The sequence below is a fragment of the Aedes albopictus genome, chromosome 3 (genome assembly GCF_035046485.1).
Source record: "Aedes albopictus strain Foshan chromosome 3, AalbF5, whole genome shotgun sequence".
Classification (NCBI taxonomy): domain Eukaryota; kingdom Metazoa; phylum Arthropoda; class Insecta; order Diptera; family Culicidae; genus Aedes; species Aedes albopictus.
Window position 1 is genome coordinate 166,580,699 of NC_085138.1, and position 27,989 is coordinate 166,608,687.

The window sequence follows — 27,989 nt, forward strand, 5'->3', positions numbered from 1 at the left end:
GAGACTTCTAAGGAGTATCCAGGAGAATCACTCCATACCAGTCCAGAAACGCTACATGTGGACTGATTCAACGACCGTTCTCGCTTGGTTGAGGGCAGATCCTCGGAAGTTCCGGCAATTCGTTGCTTTTCGGGTTGCTGAGATTCAGTCGGAAACAAGTATCGGTGAATGGCACTACGTCCCAACAAACCTGAATGTCGCCGACAAGGGTACCAAATGGGGAACAGGTCCGTGTTTCGATCCAGAAAGTCCGTGGATCACGGGACCAGCATTTCTACATCGAGCGGAAAAGGAGTGACCGCGTCAACCGGCCAAATACGCAGAGCCTCAGGAAGAGACTAAAGCTGTTCAACACCATGTTGCAGTGTGTGACTCAACTAACGATTTCGGAAAGTTTTCTCGCTGGAAGGATCTAGTGAAGAACCTGAGCTACCTGCATCACTTCGTCCATCGCTGCCAAACTCCTCACCGAGAAACGACTGGCAGTAGGATTGCAGTTTTGGAGCAGCGAGATTACGTAGCAGCAGAGGCAAGTTTGTGGCGAGTTATTCAAGGAGCAGAATACTCCGAAGAGGTATTCATCCTGCGTAAGAATTCTGAGATGCCCAGTTACGAACGCAAGCCGCTGAACAAGAGCAGCTGCATTCGAAAGTTGTCACCATTTCTAGATGACAAAGGTGTGTTGCGGATGAGTAGTCGGATCAACGAAGTTTCGCTGTATTACTCGGCAGAATTCCAAAATCCGGTGATAGTTCCTAGGGGTCATCATGTCACCAAGCTCTTAATTCTTGAACATCATCAACGCTACGGACACGCGAACGTCGACACTGTTGTCAACGAACTGCGCCAACGGTATTACATCCCCAAGATTCGTTCTGAAGTAAAGAAGGTCGTGAGACAATGTATGTGGTGCAAAGTCTACCGAGCGAAACCTGCTGAGTCAAAGATGGCTACTCTACCACATCCAAGAGTAGCGCCTTATGTTCGTCCGTTTACCTTTACCGGCTTGGATTATTTCGGGCCTTTGATTGTGAAGCGCCGGCGATGTAATGAGAAACGGTGGGTGGCACTATTTACATGTTTAACCATACGAGCGGTACATGTTGAAGTAGTGCATACATTATCAACGGAATCGTGTAGACTGGCAATCCGCCGTTTCATATCCCGAAGAGGTGCACCGCAACAGATATTTAGTGATAACGGTACCAATTTTCGGGGAGCTGCTCGCGAGATTGCCGATGAGATCAAAACTATCAATCGGGAACTGGCCAATTCATTCACCAATGCTGAAATCGAGTGGGTTTTCAACCCGCTCTCTGCTCCCCACATGGGTGGTGTGTGGGAGCGAAAGGTACGCTCAATCAAAGACGCGTTCAAATCTTTACACCATAACCAACACTTGAACGATGAGGAGCTGGCGACCTTTTTGACAGAAGCTGAAATGATTGTCAACTCCCATCCGTTGACTTTCGTGCCGCTAGAAGACTCTACAGAAGAAGCAATTACAACTTCCTGCTGATGAGTTCGAGTGGCGCCAACACTGCATCGAGAATACCAATATCTGAAGAGATCCCCTTAAGAGTGAATTGGAAACTGATGCAACAACTTCTAAACCAGTTTTGGAAGCGGTGGATTCAAGGCTATCTCCCTACCATAGCACGTCGGACCAAGTGGTTCAACGATGTCCGCCCGCTCCAAGTTGACGATCCGGTAATCATCGTAGACGAGACGGTTCGTAACGGATGGCTTCGAGGTCGTATTGTGAAGGTCTACACAGCGAGTGATGGTCAGGTCAGGAAGGTTGATGTCCAGACAGCATCAGGAGTATACCAGAGACCAGCGAGCAAAGTAGCTTTGTTGGACGTTCTGCAGAGTGGTAAGGCCGTTCAAAGGTAAGGCATTACGGGTCGGGGTGTTGCGGAATACGAACGATAGGCCCTTTGGATCTACTCTACATAGAGGCCACGTGACGTAGCGTTGAACGTCAACCGTGACTTATCGATGACAGCTCTTCAACCACGACAGCAAAAAGCAAATGGAAACATACCCAGAAGAACGTGAAGTTGATGGAAAACTTAATATTTCGATTATTGCTATTATTTCTATTATAAATTAGTTCATTTAACTAACTACAGTAAAATAACGTGAATTATTCATAGTTTGAGGTCGGTATAAGGTGAATAATTTGATCTATTCTATGAAATATCCATGCAACTTAAATCTATCAACAAACATGCACTGCACATGCCTTATGATGAACTTACATTTATTCCTAAAATTACAGTAAAACTATAGTTAGTCTTTGGTGCGAAGTTATCGTATAATCTAAATACCGATCTGATTTATATTAATAAGTAAGTACGGACAACTGAATTAGTTAGATCTGAGTTTAATTAAGATTTTGTTTTGCGTATTAGCTCACCTAACCTCAGAATCTGCCACTGGAACCGTAATTGGAGTTTTTGGATATTAAGGAAACTAATTTGTGAGTAATTATTGAATTTATTGGATCGATGTATGTTAAATAAAGTCGTTCTTTCCAGTCGAGTAGCGGGAAAAACCGTACTGCGAAGCCGTTTTTTAACACAACTCGTTGCATAACTGTTACCCTTACTATTCAATGACCATTTTTTACTTTATTGACCTAAAATGAGTGTTTTGATTGATGTGGAGCGGATCTGGTGTGATGGTTGAAGCGCCTGACTAACTAGCCTAGGGCTAAAAATCTCGTAAATAGTGTTCTGAATGTTTACAATAAATTACAAATGTCTACTATCGAAGCAAATCAAATCAAATCCTTACTCTTTAACATAGCAACACATAACCCTTCGGGAATTGATGCTGTGCATCTACAATGTTCAATACGGAATCTTTTATTATGCTTCAGTCGATACACGATTCAAAAACGATTGACGAGACGTAAACTTCATGGCAGTTTCATACTCAAACTAGAATGGTAGACACGATAAAAACTAACCACCCCCACCATTACCCCTACTGGGTGGCGGCTTCGACTGCATTCCCCAGGGATCCAAGATTGACGAGGAAAAAGCGTTGCTACCTGATACCTACTTTCCAAAGAACAACGAAGTTGACGATGTCGACGGACGTGCCACCCGTCAACGCTGCTAGTTGTCGTTTGTTCAAGGTGCGTGGCGTGAGTAGAGTGAAGCTGGCAGAGTTTGCCGTGTTTTCACCATCCGGATTGTTCGAAACACTTTTTATTCCATTGTTCGTGCAGCATAGCTATTCGACTACCTAGTAGACGCTTTGCATCGGTGCAGTAAACGTCCCTACAGATCGAACGAATGCCGATCGGTCCCAGTGCAATTTGTTCTTGTTTATCGTATTTTCGCCACAATGTTGTGCATGGGGAAAAAGTATCGTTAGGAAGATTAAAAAAACAAGATCAGGTTAAACAGCTGCTGAAAAAAAGCGTATACTATAGTAAGCGGAAGGCCATATTGGCGGCGCCAACCCTGAACTACCTGAAGAGCGCTTTGCATTAGGTTGAAAAACGTGCTGATGCGCATTACCAATTAACAGTCTTTGGTAGTCGTTGGCAAAACCGTACGTGTTATTGAGTTGCCTAAATGACGTACCTGCTCAGAAATTCTTAAAAAAAGTAGTGACTAGACCACCAGGGTGCGATGACGTCACGATTTTGATTCCCACATCTTGTACAAATGTTTAGGGAACCCAAATGCATTGTCAATGGGGGAACTCAATTGATGTTGGCTGCAAATAATCCTATTGGGTGGGAATAGGGATGTCATCTACGTGTACTAGACTCCCCCTTGGAGGCACCCACAAACACTCAATTTCCTAATTGCTGCTTGACGCAATGTCGAGAAGAGATTCGGTTTTTGAGAATTTGGTGAATCCAATTGGAAATCATTGGAGATATACCACACTCAGCGAAAAAAACTAACGAAATTCATCAAAATACCTAATGAATTTTTGCCATAACTCACTCTTATGGATGCCATAAGAACACAGAACAGACGTTTCACTTGGAACAAAATGCGGTTAAAATCATCGTCACGAAACATAATCGCCCAAAGCTAATTATGCTGTGCTTCGCAAACTCACTGAGTAGATGGCGGCAGTGAGCAAACGTCAAACAGGAGCGAAAACGATGCGAGCGCCGTGGGCGAACGATTTGCGAACCAAAGAATATTTGAATTATCCCTTAAAAAGGGAAACGATGGGAAGTGAGTAGAGTGAGATGTCTGTTTGTCTGTGATAAGAATACTTTATGAAAACTAGTTAATTGATTTGTCTTTATTTAAAAGACTTTCAGCCCTTGGCTGGTTCGTCTCTGTTTCAGGGAAAACTAGTTCTCATAAGTTATCCTTATGGCATGACATAAGAAAATCTTATGAAAATGAATTTTCATAAGATTTTCCTCATGGCATTCAAATAGTTCAATTATGGCAAAAATCTTATGAACTTCCTAAGGTTTTTTAGTTGCGTGCATGACCCCACGCGGCTTCCAATATGGCAGCGAAAGTAGAGATGGGCAAACCCAGGATATATGTAAGACGGGTATACAGATAGCATGGTCGTGTGCGTGGCCGACGGCTGGTGAATTTTCCCGTTTTTCGATGAATTTTCGATGAATTTTCGATGAATATTCTTCTTCTGTTCTTTCGGTTCACGATTGAAATTTGTTATGGAAACTTTTTGCACCATAAAACAGAAAAATTCTTCGAAAGTGCAAATAATGCAGGAAATCGTAAGGCAATTACTAGCACGCATCCCTCTGATGCGATCTGGTAGCAAACATCGATGGTTTTCGCTACTTTTCTGTGATGTTTCAAGATTTGAAGAAACCTCACCAGCAGCTGATTTGGTTTGCCATAACAAATTTCGGCTCATCTTCGGCTCTCTTCGGGTAAACTTTTTTCGTTGCTAACGAAAAATTTCTCACGCATACCTGAGCGTTCGTGTACATTTTCCCCCCCTGGGGCAAACCGTCCGCGAACGGTTCCGAAGAACTAGTTCTAATGAGAGAATGACTGAACTGTCGTACATTTAAAAAGAACGACAGTTCTCCGTTCTCTCAAAAACGAGAAAACTGAATGTCTCGCAGAACTGTTCATTCAGCTTTTTCAATAAACGTAGATTGGGTTCTAAGGAAACAAATGTTGTTAATGGTTTACCGCAAAATAGTACTTCGATGACATGCTGCCGGTCGAAAAACGGCAGTTGATAAATGTGACAATGGCGTCAATGCACAGTATCAGAAATCCTACATATTTGAGCAGAGACGGATTTGCTTGATAACGTGGTCTGGTAAATAACACGGCAACGTAAAAACGTCGAGCTTCGGTTCACAAAACAACCATAGAAACTACTGAACGGAAGAACGGTTCAAAGGAACTAGCTCTTTCTAAGAAACTGTTGAGAATGGTTCACTTGAAAGCAGTGTTGCAAAAATTCATCTCATTCATTTGAACACTAACCAACAAATCTTTTCAGTCATTTTTCCTTCTATTCATGTTCAAATACATTGTCACTCGAATGAGTAGCTGGGCTCGAAACACGAAAATCTCTGCAAAATTCAGCCAGACTGAAAAAATATCGAATGTCGGGTCAAAGTCGGGTCATTTTTTATCGAATGTTGGGCCACTGTTGGACCAACATCGAACAAATATTGGCGCCATGTTGAGTTTGGTGGCCAAAATAAAAATAGGTGAATGATAGGTAGATGTCGGGTTTGACGTCATCAATGATGAAAAAAGCTTTAAACCTACAACACCACACATTTTGCTTCCTAGCTGGAGCTTTATTGAATTTTTATTTATTGTCGTCAATCAATTCGTAGACCGTTACAATTGTTTATATATTGATAACTACAGTAATATTCGAATGATATGTGCCTTGACTGAGGCTAGAGCTGATGTCAATTGAATAGTCAGAGGCTATTCAATTGATATTCCGATAGTAAATGGAAAAATGAGTGATTACCATTCTCAATTTCAGCTTTAAATGTTGGTTGATACTGACACTTCGCAGCACTGCTTGAAAGAACTGTTTTGCCCATCTCTAATCGAAAGACACGTTGTCAAAGGCACCCTAGGCCTCGAACTTGAGAAGGATTGACAATGAAGAAGTCCGTTGTTTGGTCCCAGATGCTTATTTTCTGTATATTAGAATTCATGTTTGTATGTTACTGTGCGACATCATAGGCTTCGTCCACAGACACACAGACGTAACACGCATAAAAATGGCTTGGCACATGGCGCTAGTGTTCGATGGCTTTGACGTTTGCCAGTGTACACGTTGCTGAATGATGCGAACGAAAATTACAGGCGATTTGTGTAATAGTGTTTGACAAACGTCAAATCAAAATCCATAATGGCCGACAATGTCTTGCACGTTTCTATGAACAGGTGGCACATGAAAAATACTGGGCAAAAGTTTTTGATGAATTTCCTCTAAGAGTTACGTCTGTTGTTTATCTGTGCTGTGCGCACTTGAGCGAAGAGCACAACAAAGCGAAGGAATGTTTCATTTTTTTTTTTCAAAACGTTAGCCCTTCATGACGATTTGCTGCAGAAAATAGTCATCCAATATGGAACGGGTAAGGTTGACTGCCTCGTTTTAACAATTCATTAATGGTTTTTGCTACTAGGTGGCGCTCGTACTGCCGTGGGCTGCACAGTTGTCCCATGTTCTATGGGAATCCTTATTGGTATTCAACAATTAATTGCTGATTGCGCCGCTAGGTGGCACTAGTTAGCAAGTAAAGTTTTAAACTTCTCTAGCTAGAGATCCAGAGCAGATAGAAGAATGCTGTCTCCGGTAGTCTTCTTCAGGAGGTCAAGAGCAAAGGAAAATGTCTGTCGTAGAGGGCTTACGACACCCCTAGACGATTGACACTGCTAGCCGCAAAGTCTCGAAGCCCATGGTTTGCAGTAATAGGAATTCTCTATGCTTGTCTCTATTTAGTACGTATCTGTCTTCATTACTCGGGACTGTTATTATTTGATAGTATATTTTCAATGCACGATAAGAAGGATTTATTCACTCGAGTTCGTCTTGTACGAAGAGTGTACAAGACGAACTCGAGTGAATAAATCCTTCTTATCGTTAGTTTCCACAGTTATCAAATTCCGAGCACTTATTTGACAAGTTATAATTTCTCACGTCCAACATGTTGGTAAACTGCTTCCAGTCGTCTGAAGATTCTAGTGCATTTGAATTCTTCTCAACTCCAAGAAAAAGTGCAGTCTGCTATGAATTAATAGTCCTATATTTTGACTCAGTCTGTCGTATTAGTCTCGTTATATAATATCTATATAACCCAAGTGTTTCGATGTTGACAACAATACTAGCTCATCTCTACAGAACCAATGTAGGCATCCTCGCTGACGCATCATTTGGGATTTTTTTTTCCTTTGCCACCCTTCTAAGTAAATCAAGCTCCATTTCACGCATCCTACTGAAATGAGTTCGTCCGCCCATACTGCTACAATCTAGGTGATTCACAAATCGCATTTATTCTTTTAATTTGTTCATCAATTACAATTACAGTGCTTCCTGTATGCTTTCAGTATTTTTCATTCTCTCAGCCAGTGAATTTATTCACAATTTTTCAATACACTGCAAAAATGAATACTTCTCCTTCTTCCTTCGGCTCTACATTTCCACTAGAACTTGGCCTCTCTCCCTTCAACTTAGTTTTCTTTGCGTACTTCCTTAGTTATTAATAGGAGGACTATTACTTTGTATGCCATTGAAAGAATTTATATATTATGTAGCAGGCATAACGATATACTATGTCCAGAAAGTCGAGTCCTGACCGGAACGGAAATCGAACTGTCTTTGGATTGACGAACTAAAACTTAATCTTATAGACGAACTAAAAAACCCGGACTAAAGACTAGACTTTTTTTTTCATTTTTTCGAAGCTTATTTTTAAGCTGAATAGCGTTCCTTTCAGCGACATAAGTGTACTTTTTGTAAACTCAAGTTCGGTTAATTACTTAAGCTGAATAGAATGCAATTCATCTTCCTTCGAATAGCTGATTAAGCCCAAACATGCTATTTTATCCGAACTTTTGGTTGCTTGGGATTGCCTTAATGAATTCCCTTTCATCACACCATCAGTGAATTAAATCACATGTCATCCTGTCATTTACAAGTGAATCTAATCACAGTATCTTCCACGTTTTTTCAGTGAATTCAATCACAGCTCAATGTGCTCTCTGTAACATTCTGTTCCTCACATTATCAGTGAATTTAATCACATATGTTACCGTAGTCTCCGAGTGAATTCAATCACAGTAATCTCCAACTGCCTTTGGTTATGTAATCACCGTGTCTTTGTGAGCGGTGAACTTAATCACAACTCGAACAAAACCCATTCCATGCACTGTTGGTGTTTCGAAGCTCATCATTATGAAAAGACAAAACTGCAAAGTTGAAGTCGACACACTGAAAAGCGCGTCTATAGCTTTGTTTTTTTATTTGTTCCTATATCTCGAGTCAGCCGATAACAATGATTGCCAGCTAAGTGTTGCGTAGGTGTTTAATTGGTGCTGCACCTTAAGAAATGTTATACTAATTTCAGTGAGATGGAAGAGTTCTATATGTTCTACATCAGCATCTGTTTTGGCAACTATACCTTATGACAATCCTAGCAACATAGCTCACCGAGCATTAGTTGCACGATTTTTCTATTATTACGAAAAGAAGGTTTGGAAAAAAGCGACCATAATTTATGTAACCAATCCATCAAATAAACAAGGACTATGATTGAAAGAATTGAAAGATTGATCCAACGTCAGTACATAAAATAACAGCACAGCACAACAGATTTGTTAAAAAAAAGTTTCAGAAATACCGTGAATATCTGATCATTGTGTGCGCTGTCCCATTTATGGCATTGAACGGTATTGACCCGAAAAGTCTATTGTAAAACGGGAATGAAACCGACGTTTCCACGAAGCAAGCAAGATTTAATGGGGCAACTATCGATACTGCACTACAACCAAATAATAAATTTTGTTTTTTTTTTAACGATTAGCATCTCGATCTTTAAAGTTATTCGTCCAATGAAACAATATATTCAACGATTGTGCTAATTATGACCTTCAGAAGAAACAGCAATTCAAAAAGGATTTAAGTTAACCTCGCAAATGTCTTACATAGAACACACATGTCATATGTTTCACGTACCTTTGAATTTGTCCACGCTCGGAATTGTTAAATGTAGCTAAATACCGCATGCTCATGACTATCTTGAAAGGTATGCAGGAGAACGACCGCTGCCGCTGAGTTGTACGATGAACACAGCATCCAGTAAATGTCAAAACTGGTAGGATACAACGACTTGAATATTCTGTAACATTCGCAAAGAGTGCTTGAGAGTAGCAGTTTTTGTAAAACCACTCTTAAGGGCTGTTTGCAGTTCACAAGGAATTTTTCGGCCTATCTTGATGCATAGGACATCTCCTATGTTGTGAACAAGGCATCTAGCGCATTAGGTTTCATTTTTCGAATAACGAAAGACTTTACAGACATTTACTGCCTTAAGTCTTTGTACTGCTCTCTGGTTCGTCCGATTCTGGATTACTGTTCAGTTGTCTGGAATCCATATTACAACAATTCGGCTGAAAGAATTGAATCCATCCAACAACGCTTCCTACGATATGCGTTGCGCAGATTACCCTGGCTAAACCCTTTGCGTCTGCCAAGCTACGAAAGCCGCTGCCGATTGATTAATCTGGAACCGCTTCGAATTCGCAGAGATACGTCAAGAGCACTGCTCGTGGCAGATTTGTTGCAAGGCCGAATTGACTGCAGCGCTATCCTTGAGCAGATCGATCTTTACGTTCAACCTCGGGCGCTACGGAACAACAATACGCTCAGAATACCATTTCGTCGATCGGACTACAGCTCGAACGACGGGATTGTGGGCATGCATAGGTTATTCAACCAAGTATCCTCTCTGTTCGACTACCACATTAATCGACAGACTTTACGCCGACGCTTTTCAAGTTTCTTCTTAGAACGTAGAACCTAATTTTTAACTTTTTGTTAGTTTATTTTTTTTAATACCATCATTGGGACAATACTGGTCTGTTGATGAGAACTTATAAATAAATAAATGGGAAATTCCTTGCCTGAATCGCCCAAGAAACCGTTTTTTCTTCGATCGTAGTACGCAGCTACGGAGAAATGACAATTCAAATGGCAGCCTCTGTAGAAAGTTTCTGCCAGGAATCAGTCAAGAAATTTCTTTAGCGGTTCCTTTTGAACTCGAAACTGCGCTTTAAGCTAATCCTTTCAGAACTTTATCGATGTCATTAGTGAATTCAATCACATTTCCTCACATTCAGATTTTTTTACAGCTTAAGTGAATTTAATCATGATACCATCGAAGCTCTTCATGACATTAATCACTTTGTCATGCATTATTCACTCCGTTACTATGTCCATTCCTATTTCAAAATGCTAATCTACATCTGCAAGTTTATCTGCATTTCTCTCGTCTCTCGTGATACATGGATACGACATAATTTTCAGCATCTCACATTTCTAAAACTTCAACTTTCCAAAGTATTCCAAATGCATATAAAACAAATCTCGGAAAGCTTTGGAAACCAAGTAGCCATAGCAAAATCAATCAGTATTAAAATGGTTTTGCATACACACCTTTTAGTACAACTTTCAACTCGGCTTTACGCCAGTGTATCGAAGGAACATTAGCGCAAAGATTTTATTTTACTCGCCTTAGATTTTATTTTACGCGCTTACCCGCAATGCCACAAACTCAGTATAGAATGCTTTTTTTCGGCACCGCATGCAGAAAACAATGCGTCAAGATCACTACCATTATATTCACTTTGGTCACCACCTTCGCACAAAGCCTGCACAAAGCGGTCGCGGCGTCGTATCACCACTTTTCCGCTGTTCACTGTGAAGCAAATCAAAATCTTCTGTTTCTTTAAATATTGATTTTCGCTTTTGCTCTATTCGCATTTGTTTTCTCTAAAATCAATGATCAACAGAAAAAAAAACTGCACCACTGCGTCAACACCAGCACAACATTATTTCTTTCTTCATTCAATTTTTCTTTTGTTCAACAGCTTTCATTGAATACAACACAGAATATAACGAAAATTATTAAATTCACTGATGCATTGACCGAAACTCAAACGAAATTTAATCAACGAAATAAGGTACACCGGGGCAAGTTGAAACGGGAGGGGCAAGATGAAACAGCGGGTTAACATTATGCTTTCTAATGATGATAAATAGTTTGATCGCCATAACACATAGTTTTTGATTAAAAATGTATTTCTGACACGCAGATGAAAAATAAAGCCTGCAAAAAATCTTAACTGCTACAGCAAATGAAATGTAATATGTTATTAATTAGTATTGATAATAGCTTAAATTTATTTCACCAAATTAGGATGATAGTGTGTTATAATACACAGAACACCTAGATTGAAGAATGTTGAAGAATGTAAAAATTGATTGAGATACTAATAAAGATTATTAAAAAAAAAAAAACATAGTTTTTGATTCAAACAATCTTTCAGCGAAGGACAAATTTCCAAATTGTATTGAAATCTATTTCAAAAGTTCGTGTTTCAACTTGCCCCGGTGTACCTTAAATAAGATCTGCTTTATCTGCAAATCATTCAACTTTTTTTTCATCCTCGTCGCCACTTGTGGTAGCCGCGTGTGATAAGCACAAGAGTGTATAACGAGCTGACTATGTATTCGGTTGCTGCGCAGCAAAGCATGTACCGACCGTCGCCGCCGCACAGTTGCATGTATGCACACGATTGCATTGTATAAAGGTGCGTGGATAAGACACTCGTCACCACAGATCCCAAGATAGCGGAGTTTGAAACTTTACTTAACAACTAGCGCCACATAGTGACGAATTCACCAACTAATTGTTGAATCACCAGATTGTTCCTGATTTGCTGAAGAACTTTGCCTAAGACGACACTTTCTATCTGCTGTGGATTCCAAGATAGCGGAGTTTAAAATTTTTCTTGACAAATAGCGCCACCTAGCGGCGAAATCACTAACTGATTGATGAATCACTAGATAGCTCTCGACTTCCTGAAGAACTTTGCCGATAACGACCCTCTTCTATCGGCTCTTGGTCACTAGATAAAAAAGTTTAAAATTTCACTTGACAACTAGCGCCACCACCATCAGCTAAATGTTGAACCACCTGATTGCTCTTGACTTCCTGAAGAACTTTGCCGAAGTTGATACTTTTCTATCTCCAAAAATACTTTCAGAAAATCCTTCAAGAATTTAATCAATGGATTTTTCAAACAATTTCCCTTAAAATTCCTCAGTATTTTCATAGGAAACCAATTGAGGGCTTCACGAGAAATTTATTCAGGTATTTCTCCATGAAATTCTTAGGAAATTCCTCCTGGGATTCCTTCAAGAATTTTCTCGGGAATTCTTCGGATATTCCTCCAGAGATTCAGTCAAAAGTACGTACTAAGATTTGTGCAGGAATTCTACTGGAGAATTCTTCAGAAATTCCTTCAGGGTTTCTCTCCGAATCTCATGCTGGGATTTCTTTCAAAATTTCTTTGAGGAGATACTTTTATCTCCAGAGACTTCTTTTGAATTTTAGGGATTGCCTAAGGTATTTCTAGGCATTTCTTCAAAAACTCAGTCATGGTGTTTTTCAGAAATCCTACAGGGATTGCTTCGGAAATTCTTCCCAAAGTATGTGCAAGAAATCTTTGAGAAATCCCGTAAGTGATTTCTGCTGGAATTCCTACAAGCATTTTTTTTGAAATTATATAGGGGGCATTGAAATTTGAAAACTTTAAGTAACCAGCTCGGATTTTACCAATAAAGCACTGATAATTAGCATAGATAACAGATCGCATATTATCCAAACAAAACGCAGCCATCCACCACCATCGCTCCATGTTCACAAGATTCCGGAAAAAACCACCCCACCCAGGCAATTAACCCGGTCGTCATTCACCAAATTGAGGCACACAATTTAATCAGCTGAATGATCTTTTAATAAATTCATTAAGTTCAGCCGGGTGTAAAGTCAAACAAGCGCGGTGCATCGATCGCTCGTTGATTACATCGCCGGTTGTTGTGCCGCGTTCTCATGTCAAGGCAATTTCGCTCTATAAAATGCACTCCTGATGCGGGAGGGTTGCTTCCATCATTCATTCTTTCCCAATTGATTGCACAGGAACATTGTAGAGTTCAAGGTGGATTGAGCACTTTTAGTATTGGGTTTTGGTGGTATTTATTGGGTAAATGTTTTTGTCAGATTCCAGAAATACATAAATTGAAGGAGTCTATCCCATTTTGATGCTTTTAATAGAATCGGTATAGGGTATGTGTACCGTTCCTTGGCCTAATATGCCAGCCGCTTTGACAATTTTGACCATAACTCGTGAGTTAATAGCAGTATAAATGATGTCTTCACTCTAGTGATCTAACACTCTAAGCAGTGCACGTTTCTGCAACTGGAAGTAAACTAGCATAAATATTCAAGAACTTACTTAATTACGTTGAAAAGATTCGATGCGATGGTATGCAACGTTGGTCTACGGTACAAAAATTGGCCTATTAGTGGATACAACGTTGGCCTATTCTATAATTTTTTAATATTTCTGCTGAAGTATTATCACTGTTTGTTCACCAATCTTGCTTTCAAATTACATTTTCGGAGTCAAATTTTCACATAACTATTAAGAAATAACTTAAACTAAAGTTCTTTCTTAATTTAGTAACGAAAACAATGCAACTCCATTTTTGTGTTATATTTTAACAGTCACCGCACACAAAATCTTTCTTCCCGTTCGTTCTTTCTGATTCAATCGCAAGCAATGTGGTTGACGTCACTTTTTCGGTGTTGTTGACGTCACTTTACTGATGGGCCAAGATTTGGGTACATAGTGAAAAAAATGTCCTCAATATTCGGCCCACATTTAATTTGTAAAATAGTTATTTTTCTTTGAAAACAAATATACAAGATCATAATAGCGTCTTTGACCGTCGCATAAAATGTTCAGTAATCGAAAAGTCAATTCGAAATGTTCCAGAATCAAGCCATTTATGATCATGTATATAGACTACCCACTAAGCCGAAGAATCATGGCGTCTACAAAAGCGAAACAAAGTGACATTTTCATTCAATTTTAATGCTCCAAAATGCTAAAATTGAAACGAAATGTTACAGTTGTATGGCGCATAGCTTTTCCGATCTCCAGTTATGCGTGTTTGTTTGAGTTTTTGGTTAACGTTAAGATAGGCCGAATGAGGGGACTATGCCAACGAAGCATCCCGATACCCTATTACGGAAAATTTGGGAAATGCAATTGGTTCACGAATCACACGAAAAAAACAATGCTCGACAAAATGAAAGTTGATTTCTTCTCTCATCGTGATAAATTGCCAGTGCTTATTCACCGGCGGCTGTTCGAGGCCACGTGGATCGGACATCCGCAGTCAGGAAAATAACCTTCAGATAAAGTGAACTGGATTTCAATCAGCTCAGCAGTCTGCAAATCTTCAATTCAATTATGCTAATTCCTGCACAGCCAGGCAATTCAATCAATGGGATGGTACGTACCATCCCCACCACTGCGCCACCATCACTCGGATAATACTCAGCTATTGGAAATTAATCAAATCAATCCTATTCCGGAACTGGACTTTCTGTGCATCTGCTCGTGGAAGTTGCATTTTCCCGGTACTTACTGATGCACTGATGGAAAACGTTCAGGGTTACGCTCCTAGCTGGACTTGCTGGGTGTTGGAACTCCAGACCTACAACCAAAACCGAAGTCTGAGGCCCCCGTTCAGAGACAAAAATGTTGTTAAAAGACTAAGATTTCTTGTTACAATGCAAAAAAAAAATAAGCATGTTATAAATTCGTTGAAATTTGAAATCTTCTAGAGTTTATTACAACAAATTAACAAGTTTTGTCCATACCGTGCCATTCACAGTTTTTTTTTTTTACTTCACAGGCACTCAGGTCTCTTTTTACGACCCCCACGTTGCGCATTTCTCCTCCAATTGAAAAGTCGAAACAACAAACTCATTGCAATAAAATTATCGTTATTAAAACGGTATCATAATCGTCACGTTATGGCGGTGAACATTCAAATTTGTCTCCAATTGTGGTGACTCTTCTCTGGCAGATGCGCAAATGGTGAAGAGGCAGCAGCAGCAGCAGCCCCCATTATTGCAATAAAAGCGATTCTGATGGCACGTACTCTTCCGACTCCTCTCATACCTACTAGGGAAACTGCGGGCATAACGCCCCCCGGGGGCACGTGATTTCAACATATTGTGAAGGTTTTCGTTAGATACAAGCAAACTCGATTTAAAACTGAGTAGGTTAAGCCCAAGAACGGCTACTGTTGTCGAAGAAACGCGTGAAAAACGACGATTTTCCACATTTGGAAAGATTTCCTAATTTGCAGCGCACAGAAATTAGGACATTGCGCGCTGATAATATGGAATCAACTCATTACACTACCACGCGCCTCCTACTCCTTCATTTGCAGCTGGAAAGAGTTCGAGGGAGCCCCTTGGTATTTCACAACAAGTCAAAGCGGGAAATGCCAGCGGGCGTTTTGCCTCACCCAAGATGGTGTTGTACCTCCTGCAGTTTCCCGGCACCTTAAAAGTAACACTTTTTTGAATTGTTTATTTGAATGAGAAATTTTGTGGGCTCGCGGATTAAAAGTCTATTACGTAAAGGAGTAAACTACTCTCCAAGACAGAATACGACCTTAAAATAAGAATTATTTTAGGTTTATGACCACATATGCTTAGCCGGGGCGTTATGCTGCTCTTTCCCCTACTGACAGCGAGTGGTGTGGCACCCAACAGCGATTGCAGCCTCCCTCGTCGGAAGTGCATGCTGTGTTGCATACGCAGGGCTGTACGGTTTGGTGTTTGCGATTATTGTCGCGCTGTCATTGCGACGAATGAAGAATAGGGTGGATCTGGACTGTTTTATCTGTTCTGAATGCTTCGAAATCGAAATAAGAAAACGGACCACTAACTTTCCAAAAGGGCGTAACTGCCCTTCAAAACATAACCTTCTTACAAAGTTATTCTTACTTACTGTCAGTCCTGAGCACCCATAGGGCCGAATTGGAAGTTCTCCTTTCTGGGCGATTACCCTCCATGGCCAGGTTGAATTTCTGTCGATTTCATTTATTTCTTTGTGGAGGCGGCAACGCCATGAGCATCCGGACTGGACCTGCCTCTGCTGCAATGACCTGCTGAATTCCAATCTAACGCTTCCTTGCATAATTCGTCCCTACGTAGAGTATAGCCGACCCACTTCCAATTTTACTCTCGAATGTTTGTCGCTTGTGACGTTGACGTTGGACCTCCACGTTGGAATTCCAATAATGAAACCATCATGCACGAATTATATTGATGCAGATTTGCAGTCGTTGAGTGTACTGTACCGATGCACACCAAATTTCACTGGTGCACAGCAGTATAGATTTCAAGTTTAAGTTGAAAATTGGCATTTTGGTGCTTTGGGGCTGTCCATAAACCAGGAGACAGCTCCTGGGAGATTCCTGCCGCCGAGGTCCAAACCTAAATCATTATGGTACTCCATGGTAATGGGCTGCCACAGTAACCAACGATTTGGTTCACAATCAATCATATCTACAAGGATCGCGTCGATGTGGAACAGCATCGGTGACAGTATAATCCTTGCCTCACTCCAGCGACAACCCGGATGGAGCTGGGCAAGACACCAATATTAAGCACTCTGCACGCACGAGAATACCCTACACGAGAATACCCTGATATTTTGTCGGGTAAGGTAGTGGACGGCTCGTGGTTGATGAGGGCCATCAACAAAAAACGAGATGGACTTTCTGCGATGACTGTGCACTGTGCAGCAGCTTGGCTCCATCATTGACTATGCATCCTCGAAGTCCAACATCAGCAAGGACATCAAGCAGGCTTTGTTGCGGCTTCGAAAGTCAATGACCGAAGCCAAGCGAGACCATGAGAAACTCATGGAAACTGCAGGCAGCAGCGACAGAGCCCGCAAAGACGAAGGTTACGTACCCAGATGGAGGCTTTCGCTTTCGCAGGTAGCCCAAAGTGTGCGGCGGATGCGAATGCTTTTGACAAGTACTCGCGGAAGCGGGTGAGGCAGCCGTCAGATGAGGAGCTGTCAGGCGGTGGTGCTTTAAGAGGGACCCATTTTGCAGCGATGAATTCATTTATTATCAAAGAAAGCGGAAACGAGAATTCTGAGGGCGAGGCGGACTGGTTAGATCACCGACAGAGCGGCGAGGGTAAAATCCTCCCTAATACCGGAGCAAGTGGCAACGAGCACCGGTTCAGCGACTGCGGACACGCAGATGAGTGGAGCGGAACTCTTAGTAGAATGTAAAACCCTAGGTAAAACCCGTATGTGCACATTGGGATTGTAGCGCGTTGGCGGTCGAGTGGGGCAGTCGCTTGACGAACAAGAGAGGTTTGGTCCTACTCGAGGCTATCTATGGCGGGATTAAACGTCGAGGTTGCAAATGTAGGCGGTACAAGCACCTATAGCAGGAATTCATCATAGATGTGAGCTTCTGGAGCACGGGTATTAACCCTAGCTAAGACTAGAGAGTTGACAACAGGTACAAGCATAGTGATCACCTGACGATTCGATACAGTATCGAACATGGCGATAGACGGCAGCAGTCAAGGATAACACTCACCGAGGATGGCTAACCCCGCGTTTCGTTAAGCCGGCATTTGTGGAGCGAATGCTCATGGAGCGGATAACCGACTATCTGTCTAGCGACGATCTAGTCGGAACACTGAGACGAGCGTACGACGCCGCAATGCTGAGACGATATATACCCAAGTGTTACGGGAACTTAGACGGACTCTCGGCTGAATTTTATTAAGCAGCTCGCAAACTCCGGGATGTAGGTGCGAATCAGCTAAAAGCTGTAATAGAGTATGTTTATTTCCTTTATAATTTCATTGTTTTACATTTTACTTACATTTTTCAGTGTTGAGCGTAGCAATACATTTTGCCCATAGTTTCTAAGTTCACGTACTTTAATATCTGTGATTTAGTAATAAGTTAGGTTTAATTTAATTAGATTTAGGAAGAAACTATCTGTGATTACCTGTGATACTAGCTTTAAATATAGATATATATAAATATAAGTTTTACTTCACTGACCAATTCATGGTCCGTGCATGCGAGCTTCGCATCGCACGATTTCGACTGTTATGTCCTATATGAATAGAAATACCAATTGTCTCTCATCGTTGCTGTATGCCTGGGTGCTATCATTTAGACTGGTTCATAGATATATTTAAAACAGTGCCAGGTGGGGCAGTGTTGGCGGCAACACCAAGTATGGACCCAGACCAGCATATTGGTGGTGCCAGGAAATCACGGAGCTCCGCGCATCCTGCCATAGGGTATGGAGTAGGATGCAAAGTGATCGGACCGATGAGTTGAGAGCGGAGCGAGAGGAGGCATTCAGGGTGGCAAAATTGGCACTGAACAAGAAGATTAAGGCGCGTAAGCGGGCATGCTTCGTTAATCTTTGTCAGATTGCCAACACAACCTTCTGGGGAGATGGCTACAGGGTATCCATGTGAAAAACGAAGGTTTCACCTGCACCACCGGAACGCTGTTCCGAGCTGCTGCAGAGGATAGTAAAAACGTTGTTCCCGCACCACGAGGTTGAACCATGGGCACTCACGCTACAAAACCACTTCGGTCCGAGCGACGTTCCCCGAGTGACAAATGACGAGCTAATTTTAATTGCGAAATCATTTAAGTTGAACAAGACATATAGACCAATCTGCCTATTAGACACGGGCGGAAAACTCCTAGAGAAGATCATTCTGTCGAGGCTATTGGTCTACACTGAGAGGACCAGGTGTTAGCAGTAGTGGTGCAACCAACCGCACTTCGCAAGAAGCGGGTTGATGAGATCTCCGACAAGGAGAAGTGAGGAGTCAGGCGTGGGAGCTGCGTACGCAGCTCAAGCGTGGGTGCTCCAGTTCACTTCCCCGGCAAGCCAGCCGGGGAGATAATGGACGGAGCGTGGCTGTTGAGGGCCGTCTGCCAAGAGAACAAAGGACGGCCCGCAATAGATGTGGCTGAGCGGCAGCTTGGCAATATAATCGACTTTGCGTCTACTAAGTTGAATATATGCAAGGACCTGAAAACGGCCTTGTATCGATTTAGGGTGTCGATTGATGAGACCAAGCAAGAGCACACTGTACTCGCGATGCTGACTGCTGCAGCGGCGGAACCGGTGAAGGAGAAAGTGCCAAAGTTTACCCAAACGAAGGCCTTCTCCTTCGCAGGTAGTTCGAGTAAAGTGGCTGATGCGAATGCTCGCGACAAGCGTGTCAAGCACTCGCAGAAGCGGGCGTGGCAGCCGTCAGAGGAGACGCTGTCCGGCGGCTTCCGCAAAGCCAGGTGTATTATTACTTTTAAAATCGGCAACAATACCGGAAAGTCAGACCCCAGCCAGGGTTCCCGGAAAGCTGGGAAGGGCTAAAAAGGCTGGCCCGTCCCGGAATGATGGAAACAAGAGGTTCCGACCGTTGGTGGGCCCTCAGCAGCCGCAGTGTAGGGCGAACCAAGGAGAGAACCCTGATCAAGACGGAACAGTCCAAGTACTCGGACGTCTTGAAGGCGATGAGAAGCGAGCTGACGTACGCAGTATTAAACGTACACGTACGGGCGAAATGATCCTGGAGCTGTAGCGCGAGAAGGATTACAAGGGCGCCGCCTACAAGAGGCTGGCAGAAGAGGTCCTTGGTGAGGGAGTAGAGATGAGGGCTCTCACACAAGAGGCGACTCTGAAGGTCAAAGACATATACGAGATCACCGAAGTGGAAGAGCTCGTCACGGCACTGTGGCAATAGTGCAATGTGCAGGTGGCCGCCGCAGCCGTTAGGCAAATAAAGGTGACATTCCACGAGCCACCAGAGGTTTGCTTTAGGTTTCTGGAATCAGGACACAAGTCGTGAGACTGCAAAGGACCTGACAGTCGCAAACTGTGTAGGCGATGCGGCGCTGGAGGTTATAAGGCCCAAAGCTACACGAGTCCAGCAACTGCTTTGTCAGTCGGTTTCTGAGTGGAGGACGGATATCGCTATCATAGCGGACCCACCCGCCGGTAGCGGCAATTGGGTCACGGATGGGTCCACAAAACTGGCGGCAATATGGACGACGGCTAAATACCCCTTCCAGGAATTGGTGTCTTCTACCTATGAGGGCTTCGTGGCCACCAAAGTAAATGGGGTCTACTTCTGTAGCTGTTATGTGCCTCCGCGGTGGTCGATCGAGCAGTTCATGCAGATGCTTAACTGTACGACGAATAAACGGGGTCAGATTATGCTAGAGACACTGGACATACTAGATGTCGACCTGGTAAATGTCGGTACCAAGAGTACCTTTAGTCGGAACGTTGCCGGTTCGATTATTGGCGTTACTTTTAGTAGACTTTTAGTAGACTTTTAGTAGCTTGAGCTGGAGAGTAGACGATGGCTACACTTACAACGATTACCTGGCGGTTTGCTACAGTAACGACTACAACAACAGGCATCGTGCAAAGGAAGAGACGGCTAGGCCAAGGCCAAGCCCTCGCAGGTGGAAGACATCATACTTCCACGAAGGGGTATTAAGGGAGGCGCTCCGCCGTGAGCGATACTTACTCGGTTTAGACGGCGAAGAGCTGGTAGCGGTGCTCTCACATGCGTGTGATGCGACCATGCTCAGTCAGGCGAGTCCACCCTTGAAATGAGAGGCCATCGGCTTACTGGTGGACCGACGCGATTGCGGACCTGCGCCACGCCTGCCTACGGGCTAGGCGGCGGATGCTGCGAGCACGATCAGAGGAAGAACGAAACGAATGGCGGGTACCACTGCGAACCCGTGGGGTGACGCCTACAGGATCGTGATGGCCAAGACGAGAGGTGTGATGTGAGTAGTCTCCAGAGATGTTGGACGGGATCATCGAGGGATTTTTTTTCCGCGCCTCCTATCATAGGACAGCGAGGGACTGGGGCTGGCGATAAGGAAAGGGTCACCGATGTGGAACTTTCAGGGATGGCAAAATCCCTTAGCGTAGGTAAGGCCGCAGGTCCGGACGGAGCCCCGAACCTGGCCTTAAAAGAAGCTATTCCAGAGGCACCCAAGATGTTCAGGTCTGCTATGCAGGAATGCCTGGACGAGGAAGTTTTCCCAGAAGCTTGGAAGAGGCAGAGCCTGGTACTATTGCCAAAGGCGGGGAAACCACCCGGAGACCCGTCGGCATACAGACCAATATGCTTGATTGACACGGCGGGGAAGGTACTCGAAAAGATCATCCTCAATAGAATGTTGAGGTTCACCGAGGGCGAAAATGGTCTTTCGAGCAACCAGTACGGCTTCCGGAAGGGGAGGTCCACCGTAGACACTAACCTGTCGGTTACAAAAACCGTCAAAAAAGCACTTGAGCGTAAGAGGAGGGGAATTCGTTTCTGTGCGGTAGTGACTGTGGATGTAAGGAATGCGTTTAATAGCGCCAGCTGGTCTGCTATTGCCGATGCGCTCTTGCGTCTGGGGATACCGGAGTACCTGTACAAGACTCTCGGAAGTTACTTTCAGAATCGTGTACTAGTCTACGACACGGAGGTGGGTCGAAAGTGCTTTCACATAACCTCAGGAGTCCCGCAAGGTTCCATTCTGGGTCCGGTGTTATGGAATGTTATGTACGACGAGGTATTGAGGTTAGAGTACCCAGTGGGAGTGGAGATTGTCGGATTTGTCGACGACATTACGCTCGAAGTCTACGGTGAAACGATCGAGGAGGTAAAGTTGACTACCGACCACTCGATCAAGGTTGTGGAGGCGTGAATGCGGTCCAGGAAACTGGGGCTGGCTCACCACAAGACTGAGGTGACTATTGTTAACAACCGGAAGTTGGAGCAGCAGGCGAATATCAGTGTAGGAGAGTGCACTATCCTGTCAAAGCGCTCCGTCAAACACTTGGGCGTGATGATCGACGATAAGCTTACCTTCGGTATCCACGTCGATTATGCCTGTTGAAGAGCCTCCACAGCTATTGCGGCACTGTCCCGGATGGTGTCCAATAGCTCTGTGGTGTACGCCAGTAAGCGCAAGCTTTTGGCTAGTGTTGCTACGTCCGTATTTAGGTATGGCGGCCCGGCGTGGGGCACTGCGCTAAGTACTGAATGCTACCGACGAAAGCCGGAAAGTACTTACAGGTTCATGTGCCTGAGGGTTGCGAGCGCGTACCGTACCGTGTCACACGACGCTCTCTGCGTCATTACTGGTATGGTGCCTATCGGCATCCTTATCAGTGAGGACATGGAGTGCTTCGAAATGCGCGGCACAAGAGGCATACGCAGGACTGCCAGGATGTCCTCTATGGTCAAATGGCAGCGCACGTGGGACAGTTTCACCAATAATGGAAGGTGGACCCACAGGTTGATTCCGAGGGTAGATATAGTTGGATTAATAGGCGCCATGGGGAAGTTACACTCCACCTGACATATGTCCTTTCAGGCCATGGCTGCTTCCGGCAGTAGCTGCATCGTTTCGGTTATGCGAGTTCGCAGTTTCACTACCGGGACTTTTTTTTTTAAAAAAAAGGTCTACACACTTTTACTGCTAATTAAAGACTAACTTTATTGGCCCTAGCTAAGTTACACCTAACCGATGAACGTATGCCGGTAGCTGCTGCATCAGCACCTCATGCGATGGGTACCACGTCCGACCCATCGACTTGTCGATCGCTGTTACCATCGGGATGATTTCTGCTGACTCTGCCAACCGTCGTGTGGAATGTCGAACTCTGGTTGGCAACGTCGTTAACTTGCGTGTTTTCCCGAATGTCCGGTTTGTACTGGTTTAGAGGAAACGGTGGAACACGTTTTGTTCGTGTGCCCGCGTTTTCGCACAATGCGTGACCACACGCTTGCCACCTGCGGGGAGGACACAACTTCGGACAATCTTGTCCAGAGGATGTATAGGGATGAGTTTGGCTGGAATTCCGTTCCAACGTCTATTACCCACATCGTCTTGGAACTACAGAAGAGGTGGCGCGTGGACTCGAAGAATGGCTAGTTCATATGCGGTTCAAAAGGTGGTCCAGGGGTTCGTAGTTGGCTTCGCAGGTCATACAGGTAGCCTGCGGCCGAACTTGATCCTTACAGCGGTTAAGTGGCCGCGAGGAGAACATCCTGGTAGCGTTGCTGTCGTGGCGTCATCGGTCTATTGGTTTGGATCCGAGCTCGCCGTTCGAAAGGGGCATAACTTGCGGGAAGTTTAATAAGCTGTGCACGCTATATTACTTCTTGATACTATATGCAATTGGAAGCAGGCGTGGTGTCGACCAGGCCTGCCTTCCGAGGACAAAGGGAGTGGTAAGGACCACTCGGGAAACTAGCTAAGCGCCAGCATACTACCTTGGTGGACACCTCAAAGCGAGTGATCGATGTTCGTTGTTGCATGGCTACGCGCAGCTAATCTTGAAGCTGCGATGTACACTAGCCCGTCTCTGAAGTAATGCTTTCTTTGTGGTTCTGTAGAGTCGAAAGGGGTCCTCGGTAAGGTTCGGGGTAGGTGGAGGCCTCAAGTCGGCAAGTCCTTCTGTGTACTAGCCGATAGGGCCTTAGGCCTTAGGAGGTCACATCGAGGTGCATGCGGAATCAGTTCTTGATACTTGCAGAGTAGTTGCAGGCATGATGTGGACCCTGTCCAGTTTCCGAGAATAACGCGTCAGCTTTGGAATCCTCCTTACAGAGCGTGTGATGATATTCGTTGATGCAACCTCGAGGATGCAATGTACGCTAGGTCCTCTCCGAAGCAATGGAAATTAATCCTGCCTCCTTCGTTGACTGTTGGAGGGGGTCCAATCAGAGCGAATTGTTTGCTCGAATGGCCAGGTTTGAACAACCGTTTGACTGCCTAGTAGGTACCCTAATAGTCATGACTGTCTGCATGTCTTGTAACGGCAAAAACTTGTTCATCATTTAAATAGGCATCATGGGATAAAATTCCAGCGTATGTAATTGGTTCAATTTTTTATTTTCGCGTAACCCTACCGATGGCACTTGCCAGATTCCCAAACCTTCCCAAGTCCTTTCCAGTCTGAAACCGTCGCGACCTCTCCGGTGCCATTTGGGAATTGTAATTTTCCGATGTGTGTGATACACAGCTCCAGCCAGAGCCAGAGCCCATATGGCACGATTGCCATCGAGGCCGGAAGCCAAATATGTGCGACATTGAAGCTCCCCTTCCTCCCACCTAGGTTGAGCCTAGGTGTCGTCTACCTCTGAGCAAGCAATAGTTGCCAAATTTGATTCCCATATCTGTGCTGCGCGCTGATGGGGATGTGGATGTGGGTGGCTAAAGCGAGCGCAGAGCAGTTGTGCCAGTTTTGAGAAAATGCAATTACATAGGTCGCACGATGCCATCAACCGCGTTACGCCAATCGGTCGGTGCTTGGCAACAACTAGGTATACAGGACTGCTAGCAGCAACAACAGCAGAGAAGTGCTTCGGAACGTAGCGGCGATATTTTGCCAATATTGAATGCAAAACGTTTGCAAACATCATGCTATGATGATGATGCTGGGGATAAATAACTAGACGGGCTGGCTCCTGCGGGAAGGTCATAACGACCACATTCTAGTCAGTGCCGCGCGGAGTGATCTGGTAACGATGACGGCGATGACGATGATGGCGGAGTGGTTACTAGAATTTAATTTGGGCAACCATAGAGAATTCGGTACAATATTATGACACAAAATTGTGTGCCAGACAATGCCGCGTTTTGCGCGTAGACCTGCTGGAATGACCACCTAATTATGATAAACTGTGCAGAAACAAATTTATTGATCTGTTGGAAAAGCGGATTTTGGAGGGAAGTGATTCCCACGATTTAGTGGCAATGCAGCCGTTTCATGAAACAGTATCAGATAATAAAATGCTCCAAAGCATTTTCCCTTACAAACTAGTCAACTTTGGATTGACTTGATTTGTGCAATACATACAATCCCAGTAAACTACTCCCTACGACTAGGGGATGTGCTTCAAAGTGTTCTAAATTGTGACTGCTACATGAATTGTTATTTATATAGCAATCAAACTTCATTAAATTTCGATCACATTTTCAAGCATAGCTCACATTCTGTTCCAACTGCTGAGAATCAAAAAATGTGTGTCTTCATGTTGTATCCAGCAGCGCATCTCCATCAATCAAGCAGCATTCATTAATCATTCCGGCAATTTTAAACCAGCCACACCGAACACTTGTCTACCGCAAGGCAACCATCTTGCAGCACTATACTGCTGGGGAGCCATGGATGGGAAAATACTGCAGTAGGTGCCGGCCGGCGTCAGCGAAAGATATACTCTTTCAGCTTTTAGCATCTTCCGCCCGGCGACGACGACGACGACGACAACTAAGACGACTTCTGGTGTGGTGGGAAGTCATGCCAGCAGCAGCAGTGATGAAAGTAGCTGAACTGAATCTGCTGCCAGTACTGTGACAGCCGAAACTTAAATCCTGCTGCGCCACCAAGGCAGCTAATGAAGTAATCCGGAATAATTGGGTGTAATTATGAATCAGCCCTTCAAGGGGAGACAAATAGCAGCGCAGCTGTCCTTGGAAGGAAACTTGTCAAAGTTTCATGATCAGATGGTGGGCCAGGTACAGTTGGTTATTAAGTTTCCTGCAAAAGAATAAAGCTGGTACTAGTTATTTTTGGGTGGATCACAACAAACGTACTTATTTCCGAAGTTTTTGCCATTTCTCGGCCTTCTACCGAGAGATAAGCCCCAGTGTTTTGTAGATAGTCAACTTCGTGTTACGGCGAACTTTATTCGATCGTAGAGTTCTGCGGAGTCCAAAGTAAGCTCGATTTCCTGCCACAATGCGCCTCTGAATTTCTCTGCAGGTCCTGTGCGCCACCGCCGACACTTTTTGTCCCACGCCGATGCCGACCGAAGTATCGGCGGCGCGCCATACGCCGCTGTTTGCCATGCCGCCAGTTTTCATTGTTCACGCCGGAGATCAGTTAACATAAAGTTAAAATAAAACATCCTAACGATCTCATCTGTACATCCTGGAGGCATCACTGAAACCTTCTGAAATAAGCTTCTGGAGAGATGTGAATGATGAATAATGAATGAAATCGATTGAAAAATGACAGGCATACATTCAGGGGAAACTCCAGAACTTCCATCAGAAATTCTTTCGGAGGGATTTAGGATTGCTTCCTAGAGATACATCAGAGAATCATCCAGAAGATCCTTCAGGGATTTATATAGGAGGCCTTCAGAGATTTGTCTAAGAGTTCCTTCAGGTTCAGGGATTCCTTCTGAAGTTCCTTTAGAAATGCCCACAGGAGTATTTTTTAGGAACTAGTCCAGGAGTTTCCTCAGAGATTCCTCCAGGAGATCCTTCAGAAATTCCTCTAGAATTCCAAGAAGGAATTTCTCTTGACATTTTGTAGGGATCACTCAAGGAGATTCTGCAAGGATCACTCCGGGAGTTTCATCAAGGGTTCCTACAGGAATTCCTTCTAGCCACCTTCTGGAATATCCTGAAATTCCTTCGGGATACCTCATGAAAATTTGGAGGATGCCTCCAGATGTTTATTAGGAAAGTGTTCCATAAGCTATTTCAACAGAAGTTCGCTCAGGTATCCTTCCAGAAGTCCCTTCAGAGATTTTTTCAGAAGCATTCTTAAATGCCTCCTGGAGATCCGTCAAAAATTCCGTAAGAAATTTCTTCGGAAATTCCTTCAGAAGGTCTTAAGAAATCAGTGTAGGAGTACCATCAGAGATTTCTCCAGGACTTTCAGGTATTCTGCCGATGTTTCTTCAGAGGTGAATCCTGAATTTCTTCAGGAATTCATACGGAAGTTCCTTCAGAAATCTTTCCAGGAGTTCCTTCAGAGAATTTTATTTGAAGGTCCAAGTATACGTCCAGAATTCAGGGATTCCCTCAGAAGTTTATTCAGAGATTCCTACATAAGAGTTCCTTTTAAGATTACTTCAGGTATCCTTAGTAGATTGCTCATGCAGTTCCTTTAGGGATTCTTCCAAGAGTTCTTCCATGGATCGCTCCTGGGGTTCTTTCAGATTGTAGATTAAGATTTTTCCAGGAGGACTCATGAATGCCTTCAGGAGTTACATCAGAGATTTCTCCAGAACCTCATTCAGTAATTCCTACAGGAGTTCCTTTCGGGAAGCTTGTATGAGTTCCTTCAATAATTTCCATAGGAATATAATTAGGCATACCTCTAGGATATACTTGAGGGATCCTTCATTAAGTTTCTTCAAGATATCTTCCAGGATTTTTTTTTGAACTCCTCCAGGAATTCTTTAGGGGATATCACCTGCAAATCCTTCCCCCAACCCGGAAAGATTCACTTTGAGAATTCCGCTGAAAATCCTTCAAGAATTCCTCCGGGAATTCCTTCGAGAAAATCTTCTCCTGGAATATCTTCGGAGATTCATCCTAGACTTCTATCGGGAAATTCGCCTAGAATTCTTTCGGGGTTTCCTCTTGAAATTCCTTCGTGGACTCTTCCTAGATTTTCTTTCGGAGTTTCCTCCCAGACTTCCTTTATGAATTCGTCCTGAAATTCTTTCGGGGATTTCTCCTGATATTCTGTCGGGGATATGTCCTGAAATTCGGGGTTCTTGCAGGAATTTCTCCTGCAACTTCTTCGGGCATTTCTCCTAGAATTCTTCCAGGAAATCCTCCTGAAATTCCGTTGGGTCTTCTTTCTGGACTCCCTTCAGGGATTCCTCCTGGAATTAACTCGAAGATTCCTCGTAAAATTCCTTCGGAGATTCCTCCTAGAATTTCTTCAGGGATGCCTCCTGGAATTTCTTCGGAAATTCCTCCTTGGATTCTTTTGGAAATTTCTTTTGGAATTTTTCCTAGAACTCCTTTGGAGATTCCTCTGGGAAT

General features: G+C 43.7%; 1 protein-coding gene and 1 long non-coding RNA gene across 4 annotated transcripts in view; both read left to right on the plus strand.

Annotated features, from left to right (window-relative positions):
* The window catches only part of LOC109402751 (neuropeptide SIFamide receptor), a 772,929-nt gene that overhangs the window by 443,940 nt on the left and 301,000 nt on the right, over positions 1 to 27,989 (plus strand). The gene's annotated exons all lie outside the window — the stretch shown is intronic.
* LOC134290063 (uncharacterized) lies at positions 1,512 to 2,529 on the plus strand. Of its 2 annotated transcripts, none has more exons than XR_009998832.1 (2): positions 1,512 to 2,176; positions 2,285 to 2,529. It is a non-coding gene; the product is annotated as an uncharacterized LOC134290063 (long non-coding RNA). The 2 variants fall into 2 exon arrangements; XR_009998831.1 differs by having other exon boundaries at positions 1,512 to 2,165.